General features: G+C 42.4%; 1 protein-coding gene across 1 annotated transcript in view; it reads left to right on the plus strand.

The window, feature by feature from the left end:
- ADAMTS2 (ADAM metallopeptidase with thrombospondin type 1 motif 2) overlaps positions 1-24,064 on the plus strand; it is a 261,507-nt gene that overhangs the window by 95,068 nt on the left and 142,375 nt on the right. The window lies entirely within an intron of this gene.

Here is a 24,064-nt window from a genome sequence, read left to right on the forward strand (position 1 = left end):
CAACTGGTGTCTAAAGCATAGCTAAAAGCATGTATCTAGTAAGCAGCCTCTATGATCTGGCTACCTCTGGCTGTTTGTCCTTGAGAGTGGAAATACCTTTTCTGCTCTTCATATGTGGAAGGGTGGGGGAAGGTTGGGCTGGATTAAACAAGCCTTGCAGCAGCCTTAAACACTTGCCAGAGTGGCAAATCTTTTCCCCTCTTAATGTACAGATTGGATTGGTGATTCACCCATGGTGAAGCTGGCCATTACAAGCCACAGTTAAGCCCTGTGTAAGAGCAACCCCAGGGCATCACAGGTGGAGCAGCAATGTGGTGGTTCCTGTACACCTTTCAAACGTGGGGGAAACATTGTCCACACTGGCTCTGCACAGGCCACCTTGGAAGGCTGCATTGGGGGCAGTGGTGTATGGGCTTTGTGCCAGCACCCTCTTCATGGGAGATGGGGGTGCCATTGGGGGTAATTAATTTCACCCCAGAGGAATAAGAAGTTGTGTCACAACAGAAACTCCCATTGAAGTTTCCATGTTTGAGGGTAGAATTTGTCTCAATATGTTGTGGAAAGAGCTGTATTAAAAGGAGTTTCGAAGCTGCCAAGGAGTCTGCACTGTCTGATATAAACAGTCTTGTATAGAAAATAATTTTACTCATAGTATCACCTACATGTATGGTAACTGCTTTTGCCAGGTGCCTTTTTAGCTGAGTGAGCAGTGGATACAAATATTGTAAGGGGATGTTTTCACAACTAATATTAATACTGCTATTGACTGGATTGTTTGGGTGATAAAGCAAAAAGCAGCCAACTCTGTTGTACAGTATAGTAGATCAATTTATTACTAATAATTTAAGAGCAACCTAATATTTTAGTGTTAGTTTGTTGTAGTTCTGTTATTACATACAGTACTAGGTGGTGTGATTGCCATCAGCAGAAAACTTTTTTCCCATGGTTCTCAGTGTCTCTGTAATTACGTGGCCCTTCAGTATCAACTTCTAAAGACAAATATAAAATCGTGATACATTTGTAAATTCCTGCCATTTCAGTGGCAGAAATGAAGCACATAAACCAGTTAGAATGCTACCCGTTCACAGAGACCAGGCTGTAGAATTATAAAAAAGGATCTCTTCTCCTTCAGGCCATATTTGGAACGTATGGTGATGTAAGTTACACAGGGCTCGTATTGAAAACAAAACGTAGTAGCAGTCTCCTAAGCTTCACCCACTTGAGACATCAAAATGAGATGCCAATCAAAGTAGATTGTACAGCTGCGCTCTGCTGGGCTCCTTGAGCTGGCTCACTTTCAGTGGGATTCAGATACACCCATGGACAGAGCTGGACTAAGGCAATTGGCATCTGCCTAGGGCCCCTCCTCCCAGAGTCACACGATGGAATTTGTTATATTAATACATGGTTATGACATTTTTTAATATTGGAAAAGATCTCTGCCAGGCCATTTCCTTTTAAACAAAAGAGATTTAATTTTATTCACACCTTATGGCAGTATTTTTGTTTTTAGATGGTAAATATTCCTCAGGAGTAGGAGTTTGATACACAAAAAAGCACAAATCATATTTCAGTTTTGATAGCTCAACTCAAATATTGGCATGCTGTACCTGCTAGAGGAAGACTCTTGACAGCAATATCTCAAAACACCTCAATAAAATGTGGAGACCTAATGTATGCCTTTCTCTCATAGAGTGGCCTGAAAATAACCCCATTGTAGCAGTCTGGTAGGCATAATAGAGCAATTACAAAGCCAAAATGACAATTATGTTGCAACATTATAGTTCAACCTGGGACTATACGTAAGTACACTACAGTTCTGTGTTTATATAGCACCTAGAACACGGGGGTACCAGGAGCTACCACAGTACAAATTGTTGTTATTTTTAATAATAGAAAGGTAAACAAACTGTAATTAAGAGTTAGGAAGCATGCTTAATGAAGAGAGTGATAAAGAGAGAGTCTCTGATCCTGATGGACTTAGGACTGTGAGTTTATTTGAACTAATGCAGACCTCTGCTTGGGGAAGGGATAACCATTTTAAGTAGAGATGATTGAAATTCTTCAAATTTCAAAATTTCAATGAAAATTTAAAAGAAAAATCACAGAAAATTTTGATGAAAGTTTTGCAAAATTCCCTCCCAACTCTCACCTCATGTTTTCACCAGTTGGTTGAATATTTTCAATGTTTTGACATTTTGAAGAAAAGAGGAACAATGTCAAGAAAATTTTCATGAAATTCCTTTTTTTTTTTAAACTAGATCTAATTTTAAGTCTTCTAATTTTTTTCCATTCAGTCTGGTTTTCCCATCCCTACTGAAAATATGCAACTTCTACCGCTGGCAGGTTGGTATTCATAAGTGAAAACTGCTTGAAAGCAGCTGTTATTTATGCTCCAGTCTTGTCAGTGTTTCAACAAATGTTTAAAGAAAACAATGGCTTAGTATTCAAAGGAAAATACTAGCTGACCTCTCTTCTCTGGCTTTCTGGGTATCATTGTTCCAGTTCAGTCTTGCATCTGGAGACTCCATTTCCCATTTGAAATGATGGAGTAGCTATAGAACTGGGTTCAGCTGGCTATCCACTGAGCACATCACAGGGAAGGATGATAGGCAGGATGGCTGAGCTGGCTGGGCTTTCTCCAGGATGCAACTAGAGGTCGTAGGAGGAGCCAGTGTCTGGCTGAGGGAATGATATCCTGCTTCCATAGGGTATAATAGGATGATGTCACATTTGCTCCACCTTGGCATTAGTTGTAGTGAATTTTACATTACCAGATACTGTAAGGTGAACTTGAGAGAAGTGTTTTTCTTACATTTTGTGTTTGTACTTCTTTCTTTTTCTTTTATCTTATAGCAAGGGAAATAGGGACTTTATTCCAGCTGTTCAAAAAATCAACCTCCTAAACACTGGGGACACCAGGGTATTCTTCTTTATATACAAAGGTTCTGCAGACATGTTTTTTAATAAATGGAATGTGCTGGGAGAGAACAGATGTGAAAAAAATGGCAAATATGTGTTCTGATTCAAGACTATTTCAGATTTTCTTCTGAGTTTAAACAAAACACTATCCAATAGAAGGGGGAAAGTAAATAGTAGTTTCTGACAGCTTAAATCACTGATTTTGGCAGGATTATCTGTTTTTGGTATGGTGACAATAATAGTCTAAGGGTATGATGTATCCACCCACTCTTGCCTTTCTCACACAACTCTGTTTATTAATATACTGGAAAAATAAACCACTTACGCTTTAGACAAGTAATGGTCTTCAGAGTTCAAACAGCACATTAGTACTGTAGGAGTAGTTATATTTTGACCAAAATCTGGATAATTCTTTTAGAAAGAGGCAGAAACATTTTCATGCGCTAGTTTGTGTGTTGCAGGTAAGTTGTTAAACTCTCCGGCAGGAATATACCCTGTATTTTCTGCTGCTTATATTCTTAATACGTAAGTGGATATAATAATTTGTCTTCTAGTTACTAGATGCCCACTACATTGCAATATAGTAGGCATCTTTAAAACGTATTGTTCTGAAAGATTCTACTATTTCTAGTAGAGGTCCTCATTATATAGATAGGAAATACTGCCAGAGAATGGTAAAAACTTTCTCCGTAGTAAAACTTAAGTGTGCCCATTATATCATGCGTAGAATATTATTTTTCTGACTTTGATTTATTGTGATATTTTGTTCAAATGTTTTCTACATGTGAAATAAAGAAATGATTATTTTAATTAAAGTTGAGATCATGTCTAAAAAGCGCAAGAATTTAATTTTGAATGTGCAAAAGTGGATTCTGGTTAAAGCCAGTCTGAAGATCAGCCCCATAAAAAAAGAAACATTTTTATAGCATGTGTCCAGTTAAATCATCATGTCCATTCTTATTGTGCGTGTGATCAATTGAAAGGAAATAATTCTACTAAAGTTTTCCTTAACATGTGCATTTTCATTCTTTCAATCATGGGCTAAATACACCACAATTGTTCAAGTTTCAAGTGACTTTTGATATTGTTTGATGGAGAGGCAGAGACTCCATTTTAATTGATAGATTCATTTATTATGCAGATGAAGGATTTCTTTAACAAGGAACAGTTTATTATAGAACAAGCCTCAATTTAATTAACTAGAACCACTTTGAAACAGACAAATCATTCTTGCCCTAACTATCAACTCGATCCTTGGAATTTCCAAAACCTGTTGAGACACTCAGATCCCACCATGAGCATATGCTGAGCACTTGGCCCGGCCTACAAAGTCTTAGCTTCCTGAAGTTCTGTGACTCATAAACAGTCAGATACTGGGTCCCTGAACACAGAGTCCTTACCTACAAACTCAAAGCCTGCTGAGGTATTCTGAGAGGCAGGCACATTCATTCCATTTCAGACATGTCCACGGGCAAACACATAGCTCTACCTGACCAGACTCCATATCCTGCAGTGGTGCCTACTGTCCACTTGGACAGTATGTTTTAAAACAACAAAAACCCCATCCACTTGATATGCATGAGGGATGGACTCACACTAGCAGATAGAAGTTTAGCCGTCCTTTCTGATTCCAGACTCCAGAGGTGTGGTAGTTTGGGTACCCCCATAAATGTGATCATTTTGTCTATGAGTTTGATGTGTGTGCAATACCTTTCCTACTCTGTGCATGTAGTCTCCCTGGTTATGTGTGAAGCAGTGAAGCTTCCCATCTGGGACCTGTTTCTGGCATAATAGTGGAGGAACTGAAGATAGTAGCAGATGTGCAGGTTCATAGGCACAATAACATATCATAATTATTAATAGCTATACAGTACATTTATATGGCACCCTTCTCCAAAACAAATCCCTGGATTGTTTCACAATTCCTATATAATTAAAAGGAGCAAACCTTTCCAATGGGATTCACAAACTAAAGTGAGCCAGTCCACCAAACATAATGAGGAAGTTAGATCAGTAACCATGGGAGCAAGACTTTCTCCAGAAAATTATAATGACTTTTCAATTTGATTAGTGTGCTTGTTAAAGCGAACTCTGATCATTTCTTTAATTATTTTAGCTTGTTTAATTGATGAATTTCTTTTCCAATTGCCCGTCAATTCAGAAGGCTGCTACTGTAAGCAAATTTAAGGAGCTGGGCTAACAAGTCACCCAAGACTTTTGAGGGAACTCAAATATGAAATTGTAGAACTTCTAACACTTGTATGTACCCTGTCACTTAAATCAGCCTTTGTACCAGATATGTGGATTGTAGCTAATGTAATGCATATTTTTAAAAAAGGCTCCAGAGGCAATCTTGGCAATTGCAGGCTGGTGAGCCTAACTTCAGTACCAGGCAAATTGGTTGAAACTACAGTAAAGAACAGAATTACCAGACACATAATAAATATGCCATGTTGAGGAAGAGTCAACATGGCTTTTGTACAGGGAGATTATGCCTCACCAATCTATCAGAATTCTTTGAGGGAGTCAATAAATATGGACAAGGGTGATCCAGTTGATATAGTATATTTGGACTTTCAGAAAGCCTTTGATGAGTTCCCTCACCAAAGGCTCTTAAGCAAAGTAAGCAGTCATAAGTTAACAGGGAAGGCCCTCTTATGGATCAGTAATTGATTAAAAGATAGGAAATAATGGAGAGAGGTAAATAGTGGGGTCCCCCAAGGATCTGTACTGAGATCTATGCTGTTCAATTTATTCATGAATGTTCTGGAAAAGAGAGAAACCTTGAGGTTAGCAGGTGGACCTGTTTGGTTCAAGTTCAGGATCAACCACCAGTGTCTGTGGGGATGGCTGCGATACCTGCCCTCCTCTAACCCAGTGCAGAAACTCCACGAGAGCAAGGCTCATTCCCAATCCCATCTGCTAATATCCAGTTACATTGTGGTGGGGAAGTGTAGGGATTTTGGGGCCCTATGCTGACATAGCTGTAGGGGCTGGGGGCATTTTCCTCCCTCAGTGCGTATGGTGCATTAGATAGCCACTCCCCCCATGTTTGGTTTTGGGGGCCATGTTCTCCAAACTTCAATAAATATTGAGGGAGAGAAACATATGGCAATTTAGATTTAACTAAACAAAAGATGGAAAAGTAAAATGTATGGTAAATAAAGTTATAAAAAGTTAGATGATGGTTCTTGTAGGTTTCAAAGATTATATTTCAGAGAAAAGCTCTTCCATCATAGTTCATCAGACTGTCAGTGCTATTGGTTTACTATAGCATTCAAATTACTTTTAAAAAACAAAATGCACATTTGTTTTGTAATTCTTGGGACTGCCTGAAATGATACATAAATTGGCTGAGAATTGGCTGGTTGCCATTTTAATTTAAAGAAACTATGCCAGTTACCTTTGCAAAGGAATTGTTCCATTAGAAAACTGAAGTTCCTCCAAATCCAATCGATATTTCCTTTCAGTGTGTGCCCCGAATGATTAATTACTGTTCTCTTATTTTGCAGTCAGTAAGGCAGCTGTGACCATTTTTTTTTTTGTCTCCTTCCTACATCATATGTGTATGATAAATACGTCTGTCTTTCTCTTGTCTTTGATTGTCTCTGAATTTCACTCTGCTGATTCACATTGCTTCTCTGGAGAGAGATGGATTGATTATTCAGTTGCGATTCAACTTTTGAATAAGACGCAGGGTTATGCCCTTATGAAGAACAAGTCTCCAGGAACTGTTGTTAGGCCATTGGATGTCACTCTTGCTAACTGCAGATGTGGCTGATGAAGCATGTCTTTGCTAGCATAAGAAAATATGTATCTTGAAGTAGTTTTAACATGAAGCTTTTGGATAGTCTTAGAGATGTCTCTTTTCATAGCTCAAACAGCATTCTTTAACATGCTGATCTGTGTTGTCATAATTCTTTTCGTACATGCAGTGAAAATGTATCTATGATGCTGACTTTTCTAAAAACATTCTGTCTCGCTCGTTAAACAGTGTCTGTATATCAGTGGTCTCCAGACTGTGGGGTATGCTTGCAAGGGGCGGCATGGAGGAACATTTGGGTCAGGGGGGTGCACGGTGGGGCCTGCGCCAGCCCACACTGGGGGCCAGGAGGCAGCACCAACCAGTCCCGCTCTGCCCCCAGCCGACCTCTGTCCCCAGACGCAGTTCCACTCCGCCCCCTGCCCAGCTCCAGCCACAGCTCTCCTCGATCCCCAGCCCAGCTCTGCCCTCATTCCCTCTTTGCTCACAGGCCAGCTCTGCCTCTAGCCCCAGCTTCTTCCCCATCCCCAGTTTTGCCCCTAGCTCTGCTTTCAGCCCAAGCTCCTCTGCTGAGCCCAACCGCGCAATAATGGCGGTGGGGGGTGCGGATAGAATCCATTACTGGTAAGGGGGAAGCATGACAGGAAACGTTTGGGCACACAGCATTTAACAGGATCACGCCTATATTTATTTAAATATTATCTTTACTTAAGTATTGGCAGTCTGCCCATATAACATATCAGTAACTGACTTAAAAATAAAATTCAGTTCATTCTTCATTGATGAATTCACTTTAAATTCTCTGAACTAAATTAAAACAATATGATAGATCAGAATATTCTTAAGTGTTTTTGCAAAAACCTTACAGCTGGAGTTGGATGTTACTAAATGTACAAAGTTGCTAAATATAACAACATGAAAATTAAGCCTGTTATTTCTTTATATGATAACAGTTTCCCAGTCCTGAAATCTATAAAATGTTTGCATGACCCATTAATGAAAACATATGGGAAGTTCTCTGCTCTTTTCACCATTCTTTTCTTTTAAGTTCCTTAGCATTAGTGGCGTGTGAAATTCCAAGTTGTATTAAACTACGCCATGTTATGCGTGCTCATATTTGCATTTATGTTTTGGAGGCAAAACATTATTTAAATTGAGGTTTTGGGGAATGTTTTTGTTTATAGGCTCATCACTATGATATCAGCTCACCTCCCAGGAATTAATTTTATCCTCACAACACCCCTATGAAGTAAAGAATTATTTATTAACAGATGGCCTAAGAGAGACCAAATGCTTTTTAAAAAAAAAACAATAGTACAGTAAAATGTATTTGTACAGCCGGCCAATGTTTAACGTTGATTTCTGCTGCTAAAGGCCCACTATAGAACCTGAAGAGCAGCAGTTCCCAGGTCAAATCTCTGGATTCTCTCTCTTTTTGCTATTTAGCTTTTAGTTTCCCAGAGTTTGTAATCAGATTCAGAATAATTTATTTATATTCCGCGTTCCCATTGTCTAACCAACCAAGTATTAGGTCGGTCAGCAGTGATGCCAAAGGCCTGCTATATCTTGGCTAGTCTGGTGCAGTTAGAAAAGAACCTTGGGTCACTGAAAGATTCAACTATTCCATTTTGTCAATGAAAAATGTCCTGTAGTCCATATCTTTGTTTGGAAAATGGATTCTGGAACTCAGGATCTAAGAATGTAGCTAGCATGCATTATTTGCTATTTTGTTCCATGGTAGCAGTTCTTGATCAGTGTGAAAATTGTCAAGCATTGTATTTAATAATTATGAGCATGACTGTGTTCTGGGGTTGCTCTTATTTTTTACCACTTTTTTTTCCCCCAGCAAATGGATGAGTGGGATAATTTGACTTAACAATGCTGTTTCTGCATTAACTTGTTTAGCAACCCATACATAATTTCAGGATATAAAAACAAATGTTCCATTGTGGTCTGTTGGGTTAGAATGGATTTCAAGGAATTAAATTCTCCTTTCCTAGGAACTGACCATGATCTCAGCCCAGTTTCACACCTATGAAAATCCAATAAAAGTTAATGGAGTTCTTCCTGGCTTATTCCAGTGTAAGTGAGGTCGGAATCTCTGGTCCCATGTACAATTTGGGCATTAACTGATGGTTTGAGTACAGGCAAGCTGATAATAAATATATAGGTCATTTAGTTGTATGTTGCCTGGCTGATATTGTAAATTGCAGGGGTTGTATTTGGCAACTGGTACTGTTTGACAAAGAAAATGGGCCCAATTCTGCAAACCTTTACTCCTGAGAGTAGCTCTTACTCCTGTGAGTTGTCCCACTGAAGTAAGTGAAAGTACTCATGTGAGTAAAGGCTAATCATGTGTAAGCTTTTGCAAAATCAACCTCTGTGTTCAGAGATACTAGGCAGAATAACAGCTGGTGTGTGTCTGTTAAATGAGGTCTTGTAGTAGAGGCCTGACAAACATTTCAAGCATTTGGTGGTGGCAGAAATGGGTATAAATCTTGTCTACTGACCTTGATAATGACTGTAAAGTGGTGACCATGCTAAAAACTCTAGGCATGATCAAATTAAAGCAATGGGCAAACTAAGAGCTGTGAATGAAACAGGCGTCCTTAATGCTCATGTCATATTTCTGTCATTGCTTGAGAAAGAAAAGCCACATGTGAGGCCCTGTGAAGTGATCCAAGCACAAGTAAGATATTTCCAGCTGGTTTTGAATATTCTCAGCTGTGGGTTTGTTTGCAGGAAATGTGCTACTTGGAGCCCAGCCATGTTTAAAAAAAACAAACCAAAAACCCATGATTGTGCTGCTGGTCTCTCTCTTTGCTTTCTGCAAATGGTGGTGACTGTCAGGGCAAATGCCAGGCCCTCAAGCAGAGTTAGAAATAATAACTACGGAGCTAATTCCATTGTCTGTGGGAGAGGAAGCTCCTGTATGAAATTGTTTTGCTGCTAACATGCTGATTGCTAGTATAATGAATGAGTGTTGAGGCTCTAGGCTTCTTTGGAGTACCAGCTTATTAAACTCTGAGCTGGGAGTGGATAGACAGCCAGCAGGGCTTGAACCCTGGGCAACTGAAGAGAAGCTGCCTTCTTGGAGCCAAGACATGAGATGTCACTCCAAAATTGGGTAGGTTTCTGAAGTAGATGGGCGGGGGTTCATTTGTGATAGTTAATATTGGCACTAATGACGCCGCGTTGCAGAATATCTCACACATAGTAGATGACTTTAGGGGACTCAGAAGCGTGCTGAAGAAGACAAATGTCCAAGCGATCATCTCTGAGATCCTTCTGTCCCAGGAGTGAAGGAAAACAGAAGTTAGAAGATTCTGGAGGTGAGCCACTGGCTAAGTAGGTAGTGTAGGGTAGAAGACTTTGGTGTCGGGGAACACCCATCCACCTTCAATAGGAAGAGGGTGCTGTATAGTTTGGAGGCCTTCACTCCAGTAGAAGGGGAACCAATTCATAGGGACAGGCTGGCTAGAATAGTCAGGAGAGAGTTAAACTAATGGCAAAAAGGAAGGGTAAAAAGAGGGAAGGTCTGAGCACAAAATTGAGATGTTGAAAACAAAATTAACCAAGGAATGAAAGGAGATGAAGAGAAGAAGTTATTGAATTGCTTGTACACAAATGCTAGGAACTTGGGTAACAAACAAGAAGAATTGGAATGTCTCGTTTATGAGCATAAATTTGATCTAGTTGGTGGGATGATTTGCATGGTTGGAATGTTAAAATCAATGGTTATGATCTAGTCAGGAAGGATCGAGTAGGAAAAAGGGGAGGAGGAGTGCCACTCTGTCAAAAATGGCACACCTGTTTCCGAGTCACTGATAACTCAGAAGAAAATGATCTTGAATACTTATGGATCAATGTCCTAACAGATAAAGCACAAGACAGTGTGTTAGTTGGTGTCTGCTACTGCAAACTATCAAATCATACTGGGGAACAGGATGACCACCTTTTTAGGCACCTATCAATAGTGTGTCGGAAAAAAAGCTATGTCATCATGAGGGACTTCCATCTGAGTGACGTATGCCTGGAGATCTCATGCTTCCAGTGCTAAAACATCCTTGGAATTTCTAAACATTTTAGATGACAGTTTCCTGAGTCAAATAGTGTTGCAGCCAACATAGCAAATTCTTTATTAGACCTTTGTCCTAACAGATAAAGAAGAACCGATCACAGAACTAAAAATTGATAGGTTTGGTACAAGTGATCAAGACTGGATCACATTTTTAATGTGCAAAGAGAATAAAGTCTAGACCAGTAATATATATATATCTTGGTGCTTTAATAGGACCAATTTCACAAAGCTGAGAACAATTATGAATCAAATCAGCTGGGAGGAAGAAATTAATCAGAAAAATGTGAATGATAATTGGGAATCATTTAAGAACACCTTGCTAGATGCCCAAAAAGTCACAATCCCACAACAGAGGAAGAAGGCTGTGCTGGTTTTTAAAAAAAAAAAAAAAAAAAGGACCTAGTTTAGAGTGGAAGTGAAGGCATCTATAAAGAAAAATCTGTATAACAAATAGAAGAAAGGGGAAGTTGATAGTAATGAATATAAATAAGAAGTTAGGAATCTGTAGACAATTGATATGGGAAGTGCAAAGGGACACAAGAGGAAATCTATGGCCAGCAGAGTTAAGGACAGTACAAAGGAGTTTTTTAACTATATTCGGAACAGAAAGAATCCTCACAGTGGTATTGCTCCATCAATAGATGGAAATGGTAGAATTATCAATAATAATGCAGAAAAGGCAGAAGTGTTCAATACATATTTCTGTTCTGTAGTTGGGAAAGAACAGATGATAAAGTCTTATCATATGGTGATAACGTTCTTTCCATTCTGCTGGTAGGTCTGGCAGATGTTAAGCAGAAGCTACTATAGTCAGACATTTTTAGATCAGCAGGTCCAGATAACTTGCCTCCAAGAGTTTTAAAAGAGTTGGCTTAAGAGTTCACTGGATCATTAATGCTGATTTTCAGTAAGTCTTGGAGTACTGGGGAAGTCCAGAAGATTGGAAGAAAGCTAATGTTGTGCCTATTTTTACAAAGGGTAAATGGGATAACCCAGATAATTATAGGGTCGTCAGACTGACATAGATCCCTGGCAAGAAAATAGAGCAGCTCAATAAGAAATTAAAGGAGGGTAATATAATTAATGCAAATCAACATGAGCTAATGGAAAATAGATCCTGTCAAACTAATTTGATATTTTTTTTTAGATTACAAACTTAGCTGATAAAAGAAATAGTGTTGATGTAACATACTTAGACTTTTAGAACGTGTTTGACTTGGTACCACATGACATTTTGATTAAAAACTAGAACAATATAAGATTAACATGGGACACATTAAATGGATTAAATGCTGGCTAACTAGGTCTCAAAATGTAATTGTAAATGGGGAGTCCTTCTGGAGCGGATGTGTTTCCTGTTGGCTCCCACAGGGATCAGTTCTGCCTTACACTATTTAACGTTTTTATCGTTGATATGAAAGAAAACATAAAATAATCACTGATAAAGTTTGCAGATGACGCAAAAATTGGGGGAGTGGTAAATAACAATTCAGAGTGATCTTCATCACTTGGTAAACTGGGCGCAAGCAAACAATATGTGTTTTAATACGGCTAATGTAAATGTATATATCTAGGAACAAAGAACGTAGGCCATACTTACATGATGGGGGGACTCTATCCTGGGAAGCAGTGACTCTGAAAAAGATTTGGGGAACCTGGTGGATAATCAGCTGAACATGAGCTCATAGTGTGATGGTGTAGCCAAAAGAGTAATGCGATCCTGGGATGCATAAGCGGGAATCTTGAGTAGGTGTAGAAAGGTTATTTTACCTCTATATTTGGCCCTGGTGTGCCCATTGCTGGAATATTGTATCCCATTCTGGTGCCCACAATTCAAGAAGGATGTTGATAAATTGGAGAGGGTTCAGAAAAGAGCCAGGAGAATGATTAAAGGATTAGAAAACATGCCTTTTAATAATTAAATTCAAAGAGCTCAATATATCTAGTTTAGCAAAGAGACGATTAAGGTGTGACTTGATTACAATCTGTAAGTTTCTACATGGGGAACAAATATTTAACAACAAGCTCTTTGATCTAGCAGAGACAGGTATAACATGATCCAATGGCTGGAAGTTGAAGGTAGACAAATTCAAACTGGAAATAAGGTGTACATTTTTAACAGTGAGGGTAATTAATCATAGGAACAGTTTACCAAGGGTCATAGTGGATTTTCCATCACTGCAAAAAGAACATGAGTACCTGTGGCACCTTAGAGACTAACAAATTTATTAGTGCATAAGCTTTCTTGGGCTACAGCCCACTTCATTGGATGCATAGAATGGAACATATAGTAAGATAGAGATAGATAGATAGATATACACACAGATAAATTGGAAGTTACCATGCAAACTGTGAGAGGCTAATTAGTTAAGATGAGCTATTATCAGCAGGAGAAAAAAACTTTTGTAGTGATAATCACTGATAACTTTTAAATCAAGATGCAATGTTTGTCTAAAAGATCTGCTCTAAGAATTATTTTGGAGAAGTTCTAGAGCCTGTGTTATACAGGAGGTCAGACTAGGTGAGCACAATGGTCCCTTCTGGCTTAAAAATCTATGAACCCAGGACCATCAGAGCTAAAACACAATTTCTACTGCTTGAGCTAAAGGAATATTTATGCCATTGGGGATAAGAAACTACTATTGATTGCTGTAGTAGTTTCATGTCCCCAATGGCAGGCTATCCATATAGCAGAAACACAACACACTTAGCCCTGGTCTACACTAGGACTTTAGGTCGAATTTAGCAGTGTTAAATCTATGTAAACCTACACCCGTCCACACGATGAAGCCCTTTATTTCGACTTAAAGGGCTCTTAAAATCGATTTCCTCACTCCACTCCTTACAAGTGGATTAGCGCTTAAATCGGCCTTGCCGGGTCAAATTTGGGGTACTGTGGACACAATTAGACGGTATTGGCCTCCGGGAGCTATCCCAGAGTGCTCCATTGTGACCGCTCTGGACAGCACTCTCAACTCAGATGCACTGGCCAGGTAGACAGGAAAAGAACCGCGAACTTTTGAATCTCATTTCCTGTTTGGCCAGCGTTGCAAGCTGCAGGTGACCATGCAGAGCTCATCAGCAGAGGTGACCATGATGGAGTCCCAGAATCGCAAAAGAGCTCCAGCATGGACTGAACAGGAGGTACGGGATCTGATCGCTGTATGGGGAGAGGAATCCGTGCTATCAGAACTCCGTTCCAATTTTCGAAATGCCAAAATCTTTGTCAAAATCTCCCAGGGCATGAAAGACAGAGGGCATAACAGGGACCCGAAGCAGTGCCACGTGAAACTTAAGGAGCTGAGGCAAGCCTACCAGAAAACCAGAGAGGCGAACGGCCGCTCTGGGTCAGAGCCCCAAACATGCCGCTTCTATGATGAGCTGCATGCCATTTTAGGGGGTTCAGCCACCACTACCCCAGCCGTGTTGTTTGACTCCTTCAATGGAGATAGATGCAACATGGAAGCAGGTTTTGGGGACAAAGAAGATGATGAGGATGATGATGAGGTTGTAGATAGCTCACAGCAAGCAAGCGGAGAAACCGGTTTTCCCGACAGCCAGGAACTGTTTCTCACCCTGGACCTGGAGCCAGTTCCCCCCGAACCCACCCAAGGCTGTCTCCAGGACCCGGCAGGCGGAGAAGGGACCTCCGGTGAGTGTACCTTTTAAAATACTATACATGGTTTAAAAGCAAGCATGTGAAAGGATTAATTTGCCCTGGCATTCGTGGCTCTCCTGGATGTACTCCCAAAGCCTTTGCAAAAGGTTTCTGGGGAGGGCAGCCTTATTGCGTCCTCCATGGTAGGACACTTTACCACTCCAGGCCAGTAACACGTACTCAGAAATCATTGTAGAACAAAGCATTGCAGTGTATGATTGCTGGCGTTCAAACAACATCCGTTCTTTATCTCTCTGTGTTATCCTCAGAAGAGTGAGATATCATTCATGGTCACCTGGTTGAAATAGGGGGCTTTTCTTCAGGGGACACTCAGAGGTGCCCGTTCCTGCTGGGCTGTTTGCCTGTGGCTGAACAGAAATGTTCCCCCCTGTTAGCCACAGGGAGGAGGGAGGGTTGAGGGGGTAGCCACGCAGTGGAGGGAGGCAAAATGCGACCTTGTAACGAAAGCACATGTGCTATGTATGTAATGTTAACAGCAAGGTTTACCCTGAAAGGGTGTAGCCACTGTTTTATAAAATGTGTCTTTTTAAATACCGCTGTCCCTTTTTTTTTCCTCCACCAGCTGCATGTGTTTCAATGATCACAGGATCTTCTCCTTCCCAGAGGCTAGTGAAGATTAGAAAGAAAAAAAAACCGCACTCGTGATGAAATGTTCTCTGAGCTCATGCTGTCCTCCCACACTGACAGAGCACAGACGAATGCATGGAGGCAAATAATGTCAGAGTGCAGGAAAGCACAAAATGACCGGGAGGAGAGGTGGCGGGCTGAAGAGAGTAAGTGGTGGGCTGAAGACAGGGTTGAAGCTCAAATGTGGCGGCAGCGTGATGAGAGGAGGCAGGATTCAATGCTGAGGCTGCTGGAGGATCAAACCAGTATGCTCCAGTGTATGGTTGAGCTGCAGCAAAGGCAGCTGGAGCACAGACTGCCACTACAGCCCCTGTGTAACCAACCACCCTCCTCCCCAAGTTCCATAGCCTCCTCACCCAGACGCCCAAGAACGCAGTGGGGGGGCCTCCGGCCAATCAGCCACTCCACCACAGAGGATTGCCCAAAAAACAGAAGGCTGGCATTCAATAAATTTTAAAGTTTTAAACTTTTAAAGTGCTCTGTGGCATTTTCCTTCCCTCCACCACCACCCCTCCTGGGCTACCTTGGTAGTCATCCCCCTATTTGTGTGATGAATGAATAAAGAATGCATGAATGTGAAGCAACAATGACTTTATTGCCTCTGCAAGCGGTGATCGAAGGAAGGAGGGGAGGGTGGTTAGCTTACAGGGAAGTAGAGTGAACCAAGGGGCGGAGGGTTTCATCAAGGAGAAACAAACAGAACTTTCACACCATAGCCTGGCCAGTCATGAAACTGGTTTTCAAAGCTTCTCTGATGCGTACCGCGCCCTCCTGTGCTCTTCTAACCGCCCTGGTGTCTGGCTGCACGTAACCAACAGCCAGATGATTTGCCTCAACCTCCCACCCCGCCATAAACATCTCCCCCTTACTCTCACAGATATTGTGGAGCACACAGCAAGCAGTAATAACAGTGGGAATATTGGTTTCGCTGAGGTCTAAGCGAGTCAGTAAACTGTGCCAGCGTGCCTTTAAACTTCCAAATGCACATTCTACCACCATTCTGCACTTGCTCAGCCTGTAGTTGAACAGCTCCTGACTACTGTCCAGGCTGCCTGTGTATGGCTTCATGAGCCATGGCATTAAGGGGTAGGCTGGGTCCCCAAGGATAACTATAGGCATTTCAACATCCCCAACGGTTATTTTCTGGTCTGGGAATAAAGTCCCTTCCTGCAGCTTTTGAAACAGACCAGAGTTCCTGAAGATGTGAGTGTCATGTACCTTTCCCGGCCATCCCACGTTGATGCTGGTAAAACGTCCCTTGTGATCCACCCGAGCTTGCAGCACTATTGAAAAGTACCCCTTGCGGTTTATGTACTCGCCAACTTGGTGCTCCGGTGCCAAGATAGGGATATGGGTTCAGTCTATGGCCCCACCACAGTTAGGGAATCCCATTGCAGCAAAGCCATCCACTATGACCTGCACATTTCCCAGGGTCACTACCCTTGATATCAGCAGATCTTTGATTGCGTGGGCTACTTGCATCACAGCAGCCCCCACAGTAGATTTGCCCACTCCAAATTGATTCCCAACTGACCGGTAGCTGTCTGGCGTTGCAAGCTTCCACAGGGCTATCACACTCGCTTCTCAACTGTGAGGGCTGCTCTCATCTTGGTATTCATGCACTTCAGGGCAGGGGAAAGCAAGGCACAAAGTTCCATGAAAGTGCCCTTACGCATGTGAAAATTTCGCAGCCACTGGGAATCGTCCCAGACCTGCAACACTATGTGGTCCCACCAGTCTGTGCTTGTTTCCTGAGCCCAGAATCGGCGTTCCACCGCATGAACCTGCCCCATTAGCACCATGATGCATGCATTGGCAGGGCCCATGCTTTCAGAGAAATCTGTGTCCATGTCCTGATCACTCACGTGACCGTGCTGATGTCGCCTCCTTGCACGGTATCGCTCTGCCAGGTTCTGGTGCTGCATATACTGCTGGATAATGCGTGTGGTGTTTAATGTGTTCCTAATTGCCAAAGTGAGCTGAGCGGCCTCCATGCTTGCCTTGGTATGGCGTCCGCACAGAAAAAAGGCGCGGAACGATTGTCTGCCGTTGCTCTGACGGAGAGAGGGGCAACTGACGGCATGGCTTACAGGGTTGGCTTACAGGGAATTAAAATCAACAAAGGGGGTGGCTTTACATCAATGAGTGTTTCAGGCAGGACTTCACGGAGGGTTCCAGTAAGAAATGGTGCACCTAAGTAATTGTTCTTATTGGAACAAGCAGGTTGGTCTGGCCTCTGATTGATACATGGCTAGATTTACCTCGCTGCACCTTCTCTGTGAGTGACTGCAGTGTGACCTAGAGGAATGAGTCCCTTAGACGGGGAGGGGGGGAAGCAAATGAGTACAAAACAAATCTGGTCTATTTCTCGTTTTGATCCACTCCATCTATCTTTTACATCTTTGGCTGGCAGCAGACGGTGCAGAAGGACTGCAAGCCATCCACATCTCATGGCTGCTCGGCAGAAGATGGTGCAGTAGGACTGCTAGCCATCCTCATCTCTTGCCTGCCAGGCAGAAGATGGTACAATAGGACTGCTAGCAATCCGTATCACCTGTCTGCTCACCATAAGATGGTTCAATAGGACTGACTGCAGGACTAAAGAGAATGACCTGATCAAGTCACTCCAAATTTAGTCCCTGCGCCCATGTCGGACATGATGATGATGGCTACCAGTCGTACTGTACCATCTGCTGCCACAAGGCAATGGGTTGATGCAGCTGTGTAGCAATGCAGTGCCACGTCTGCCAGCACCCAGGAGACATACGGTGACGGTTACCTGAGCGGGCTCCATGCTTGCCGTGGTATGGCGTCTGCACAGGTAACTCAAGAAAAAAGGCGCGAAACGATTGTCTGCTGCTGCTTTCATGGGGGGAGGGAAGGAGGGAACGAGGGCCTGACGATATGTACCCAGAACCACCCGCGACAATGTTTTAGCCCCATCAGGCATTGGGATCTCAACCCAGAATTCCAATGGGCAGCGGAGACTGCGGGAAAGCTACCCACAGTGCAACACTCCGGAAGTCAACGCTTGCCTTGGTACTGTGGAAGCACTCTGCTGAGTTAATGCACTTAATGCACTTAGAGCATTTTCTGTGGGGACACACACACTCGAATATATAAAACCGATTTCTAAAAAAACAACTTCTATAAATTTGACCTAATTTCGTAGTGTAGACATACCCTTAGGCAGTTTTTATACAAATCCCCTTTCAGGGGAAGCTCATCCCAAATTTCTGAGATCCAGAGGAGTTCCACTGTCCATATAGGCCACCATTTTGTAATGATTCCCCTCTACCAATGGTCTTAGCAGATCTTAGTTCCAAAGCATGGATCTCTCTTTTAACTCAAGTCAAATTGACTCTCATAGCTGGTAGTAGTAGTAAGCCTTTCTCCTCTTTGTGGACCAGAGACACAATACATGTTGCAAGCTGCTGGGTTCCCACCCAGTGCAGTAGCACTTTAGATTTGCCTCCTTCCCCTTCTCCTCCTCATGTGCTGCTGGACCAGCTTTTGAGACTGGTGGGTGCTCCTGCAGGCTCCTAAAGTGCTTACACCGTAGCAAAGAGATTAGTATGCTCTGCAGGCCTGTGTGGAGGCGGTTGGGGAAATGGCCCCACCATCCTAATATGCCTCTTTGGGACAGCTCATACCAACAGAATGCACTGTCCAACAGGGAGAAGATTGGGAAGGTCCTTGTGCAACCCACTGGTAAGTGTGTGATATGTGCCTGGTCCACAGAGGATGAGAGTATGTAACAGGCCCCAGATTCAGAGCTGCTTCTTTAGCTCAAACTGTAGAGTTGTACTTTAGTTCTGGAGGCTCCTGGTTTCATCCCTGGTATGTTGGACAAGCTGATGGCTGTCACATTTGCATCCTGACTTCCTGCTTGTGCACCTGTGAAGCATCTGGCCCTTGAAGAGATTTCACAAAATCTGGGTAGCAGGGTCCAACACATATGGCTCCCTGTAGCCACTGTATAGTGTTTCCTCATTTACTTCCTTTTTGAACTCCCTACACAAGGTCTCGGGCTGCCTGGGCTTATTTAGGGTAAGAACAGCCTCAGTGTAAAATGCAGTTACGATCAATGCTATCACACACAATGAAGAGCAAAAGCTCCCTTTTTCCAGCATTTCCCTGAAATCCCAGGCTGCTGGGTTTAGGTAGCAAGAGAAATGCAGGAATGGAAATATGCCAGTAACTTGTCTGATGTAATATCCACTTTGCTTGGCCTTGTAGCAAATCAGGTGCTTCCTGACTTTTGTATGTGTGTCTAGCCCAAGAAATGGAAATGAGGAAGTTTTGACTGGTAGAGACATAAGGTGCTTAATAACTAAATAAATAATTCTAAACCGTAAACTGTGTGGGATTGATCTGAGCTAGGTCTATCTCTTGTATCACCTGATCTGCTTTACCCTCCCTATTTAGCAGATGCAGGTTATTTTTTATGGACTTTGTATGGGGGAAAAAGTGAATCTAAATCAAGCATAATACAGCATTGAAAATGCAAGCTTCTTCTCTTCCAACATTTTGCAGTTAAAACAGTAGAAGATACTTAAAACAAGGCGAGCCTATATTATTATAATCTGTGCATTATAATAATACCTGACTCTTATATAGTACTTATAACAATGATTTTGCTAAATGACCATGTTTGCTAAAAGTTAATAATTACATTTTTTGTAATTTACTGATAAAATATACTTACAAACTTTAAAATGTACTTTCAGCTATTTATATGGCAATTGTAAAATGAATTTACCTGTAGAGTCCCACTTAGTTAGTGTGCACATTTCTGGATGTCCCCAGGTGCATGTATGTAGGAGCTGCTACCAGCAGTCAGAGTTTGAAATGACTTGTCTTGTTTGGATGTAAACCTCAGGAATCACGTTACCTGCAATTTCCATCCAAAATGTTTGAAATATATTCTTTTGCAGGTCTGACTGTCAGAGTGTAACTGACTCTTGGCTAGATGAATCACTGTTTTGTTTATGAAGTGCTTTCATTACTGGATCTCAAACAGTTATACAGATGTTACAGCATGTTATGATGTTCAACCAGGAAGTTGTAAATTCGCATGGAGGCAACTGTTACAATACTCTGCCATTTCACTATAGACTTGCACTGTTAATCTTATACATAGTCTGACACCATAATCATTGTCTCCACAGATCTGCACTAATCTAGCCTGGGCTCTGTATTATCATGGAAACTTCCATGCCATAATGAGAATAAGTCACGCCCTTTACCCTAGTGGGTCTGGGCGTTGGGCTGTATTGTCAGGGTTGGGGTGGGCAAGCAGGGCTAACACACCTTAGGAAATTGACTCAGACTCTGCTGGGTTGTCCCCAGTGACCATGGAGGGATTCCTTTCATTGGCTGACTGACCCAAGAGTGGCCCTATAGGGAGAAGCACCGCTACACACAAGGTGGAGAGAGTTTAATAAGAGAGTTGGGTTTATACCATGTTACCATGTCTGTTGTTGTTCTTGGAATCTCAGGGTTTTGTTGCTGGAATATACAGTGTACCTTATTCTCTGGCGAGAACTTTGATATAGTGCCTTGGTTTAATTGTGTTTTTCTCTTACCTTTATCGGCTGCTGAGTTTTCCTGTGTCTACTTGTTTGCTCCAGTACTCTGCACATGCGTGGACCATCTGGCACAGCTTGTTTGGTTGGCAGCGGGTAGTCCTTCCAGAAGGGAAAATTACTAATTACAATCTGGATGGTTGGGAGATTGGGGATTGTTATTATTTCAGCCACAGGATGTTGAAAACTCCACTGAGAGAGCAAGGAGTTGTCTTAGAGGAGGCTTCGGCAGGCTCTGCACTACCACCTGTGTGAGGGGAGAGGGTTTAAGGCAAACCATAAATCCAGAAGGGCCAAACCCCAGAGTTGGGAGCAGTAGGTCTCCACTAGTCATCTTCCTCCACAACAGTGTGGTGGCTGGTTCTATGTTTTTAGTGGCTGATAATTGCTTTCTTTGGCCCTACTGTGCTTCGTACAGTTGCCCTTGGAGCAGAGCCCATTAATCTGGGTTTTGTTCAATGTGATGGTTTAGGGAATCTGTCTATGTACAACTTGAAAATTCTGATTGGTTTTATGATTCCTATGTATAACCCCAACCCTCAGTGAGTAGTAAACCATCCATGGGCTGACAAAAACGCTGGCACGTATCATACACCCTGCCTTGAAGAAGCTACAGAGCAAACAAAAGAAATCATTAACATTTTAATCACTCTGCTGTGGCAGGACAATGGATAGGCTAAGAGGGCTACCTAAAATGGAAAAAATCCAGTTATTCCAGGTGGTCTTCAGGGAGGGGAGTTTGGAGCAGTGGAATTCCTCCACAAAGGAACCACAGGACTAAGGTGTTGGGACAGCTCTTTAAAAAAACACAGAAAAACTCCAAGAGGGTGATGGGACAAAATAGACAGCCTTAGAGGGGACTTGTCTGCAGGACCAGCCAAAGCTGAAGGAAGCTCATTGGAGAGAGACACCATGTTTTAGAGGAGAAACCATGTGTAGGAGAGGAAGGATCCTGGACTCTCCAGAGAACACTGACCTAAATCCCTAAGAATGCCCAAGAGTGGTGAGGAAACTGAAGAAGGTAATGGCATGTAGGTGTGTTCTTACTTTGCATGAATCGGTATGGCTTTTATGGTGTCTAAAGTAAAGAGCATTTGTTTTAGAAACCCTGTGTAAATCCTGGCTCTGTTTAATTCAACAAGTATTTGTCCTTGAATGCTCACAAGGTTAGAGCTCTGGGAGACTGTGTGCTTACATAACTGGAGCGTCTGTGGGAACTGACACTAGTCTTAGTGTCTACTAAGGAGTTGGATCATGGAGTCTCAGCTCTCGGAAGGAGGTGCTAGAAAGAGAATCTGCACCCCAAAAGCGTATGTAGAAACCCCGAGCCATAGACAGTGCCTGGACTCTGCTCAGTCTCAGGAAAGCTTACAAAGCACATGGATCTAGCATGTGGGACCCAAACACAGCAGCCTGGTGGGTATCCAGCAGGGAGAGAGAGACAGGCTCTGAAAGTCCATTTCTCAAAATTTGGCCCCTCATGACTAGCAATTTTAAAAGGTTCATACTTTTCTGCTGATCATACTAATGCTAATGCTCCTTCACCAAGTGTAGATATTTTTAAAATATCAAGATTTGTTTTTAAAAATATCTATTTTAAACAGATTTCTGTTGTTGAAAAATATGTCTTTAAAAAGCCATGTTCCAAACATATTGAGCCCCAATGTAGTGTTAAAGTAAAAGCTTAATTGTGGAGTTATAAATGACACCTGCAAGGGTTGTTTAACTTCTAACCCTGTCAGGTATTTCTGCATTTTATGTCTGTATCTGTTTGCCTTTCAAGAGAGTTTTTCCCAGCGTACGTGTGTAGGCACATTATAGTTGGTTAAGGGACCTGCTGACTGTAAATGGTGAGAGACACGAGAAATGTTTTATGCCTGAAGCAGCTGCCTCTAAAATACATATCCCAATGGCTCTCTCCAAAAACCACCATGCATACTTAGCAATACAGTCAGGAAACAAAGTTTGACTCACTGCTGTGGGGATCTTTGACTTTTAAAGAGACATGAACCATTATTTTATCTCCTTACTCTGCCTGATTATTTAAAAAAATACACCTCATTACTCTCTAAATAAATTGCTTTAAAGATTTAAAGTGACAAGGGGTTCTGTGCTGGTCTTTTGATGTGGGAACTGATGACATTTTGAAAACCTAATTTTTTCATAGGCTGGCAAACCCAGGTCACCACAGACAAAAAAGCAGCTTGCCTAGTTGGCGACCAATGAATTTGCAGCAGTTACATGATTATATGAGTATTTGCCAGTGCCTGGCTGTCAATAACTAATTTAATAAGTATTAAGAATTGCACCTCATGAGCTCTGTTTTTGTTGACGTACAGTCTGTTGCACTAAGTAGGACAATGGTGCACTGCCATGTTTCAGAATTCATTCATCCTATTTCTCTCTATCTAAGGTTTCCCTCCTTTATGTGTCTTCCATTAGCATAGTCATGAGCACCTGACAAGCGTTTAATGTGTTTATCCTCAGAATACCCCTATGAGCTAGGACAGTGCTACTATCTTCATTGTACAGATGGGGAACTGAGAGAGAGAGTGGCTAAGAGACTTGTCCCAAGGTCACACGGGAAGTCTGTGGTGGAGCAGGGACTTGAACCCTGGCCTCCCAAAGCCTCCCTTTAGTGCCCTAGCCACTGGGTGGTCCTACTTCTCTATTAAAATTTTACCCTTTTCACATTCCTAGTTAAGGAAGCAGTGGTTGAACCATAGACTGGAAATGACAGATTTTTAACTGTTAATTGTACTGAAAGCTAAAGTGTTTTTGTTTTTTAAAGTAGGGTCACAGGAGACCCATTAAATTATGAAATGCTGAGAAAGACCAGTCTTAAGACTCCAGCTGAGGTCACTAAATGTCCCAGGTAACCCTAAAGCACTAGCACTGAATCTGCAGCATGCACGCTAGTGCACCTACACACAAAAATCTACTGCTCAGTCATGGGCAGCGGATATCAAAGGCCAAGACAGACTAAGCCTCCCTTAACCCAGGCTGTGGTTCCACCCCGAGGCCCCGTCTCCCTCCCCCTCTCCCCTGAAGCCAGCAGGGGCTAAGCTCCAGCCAGCGGCCTGGGGCTGCCAGGCATGGCTCTCAGGCTGGCCTTGGGGGTAGGACCAACAGCGCTCGGGCTGGCCAGGGACTCTAGGCTTCTCTGGTGGCATGAGGGGGGTGGCTTGGGGCTCTGTCAGAGGCGGGTGGTGGGGATATGTGGGCAAAAGGGGCAGGGCTGGCGGGTTAGCCTACCTGAAGGGGAAGTTCACCCACCGCCCATGTGCTCAGTCATAGTTCAGTGTCTTGTCTTCAGTTGCTAAGTTTCCAGGTAATTTTTCTTGAACAGCACAATTGCATGTGAGCAGAGAACCAGACCATATTGACATTTCCATGGCAATACA

This window comes from Eretmochelys imbricata, chromosome 8, assembly GCF_965152235.1.
Source record: "Eretmochelys imbricata isolate rEreImb1 chromosome 8, rEreImb1.hap1, whole genome shotgun sequence".
Classification (NCBI taxonomy): domain Eukaryota; kingdom Metazoa; phylum Chordata; order Testudines; family Cheloniidae; genus Eretmochelys; species Eretmochelys imbricata.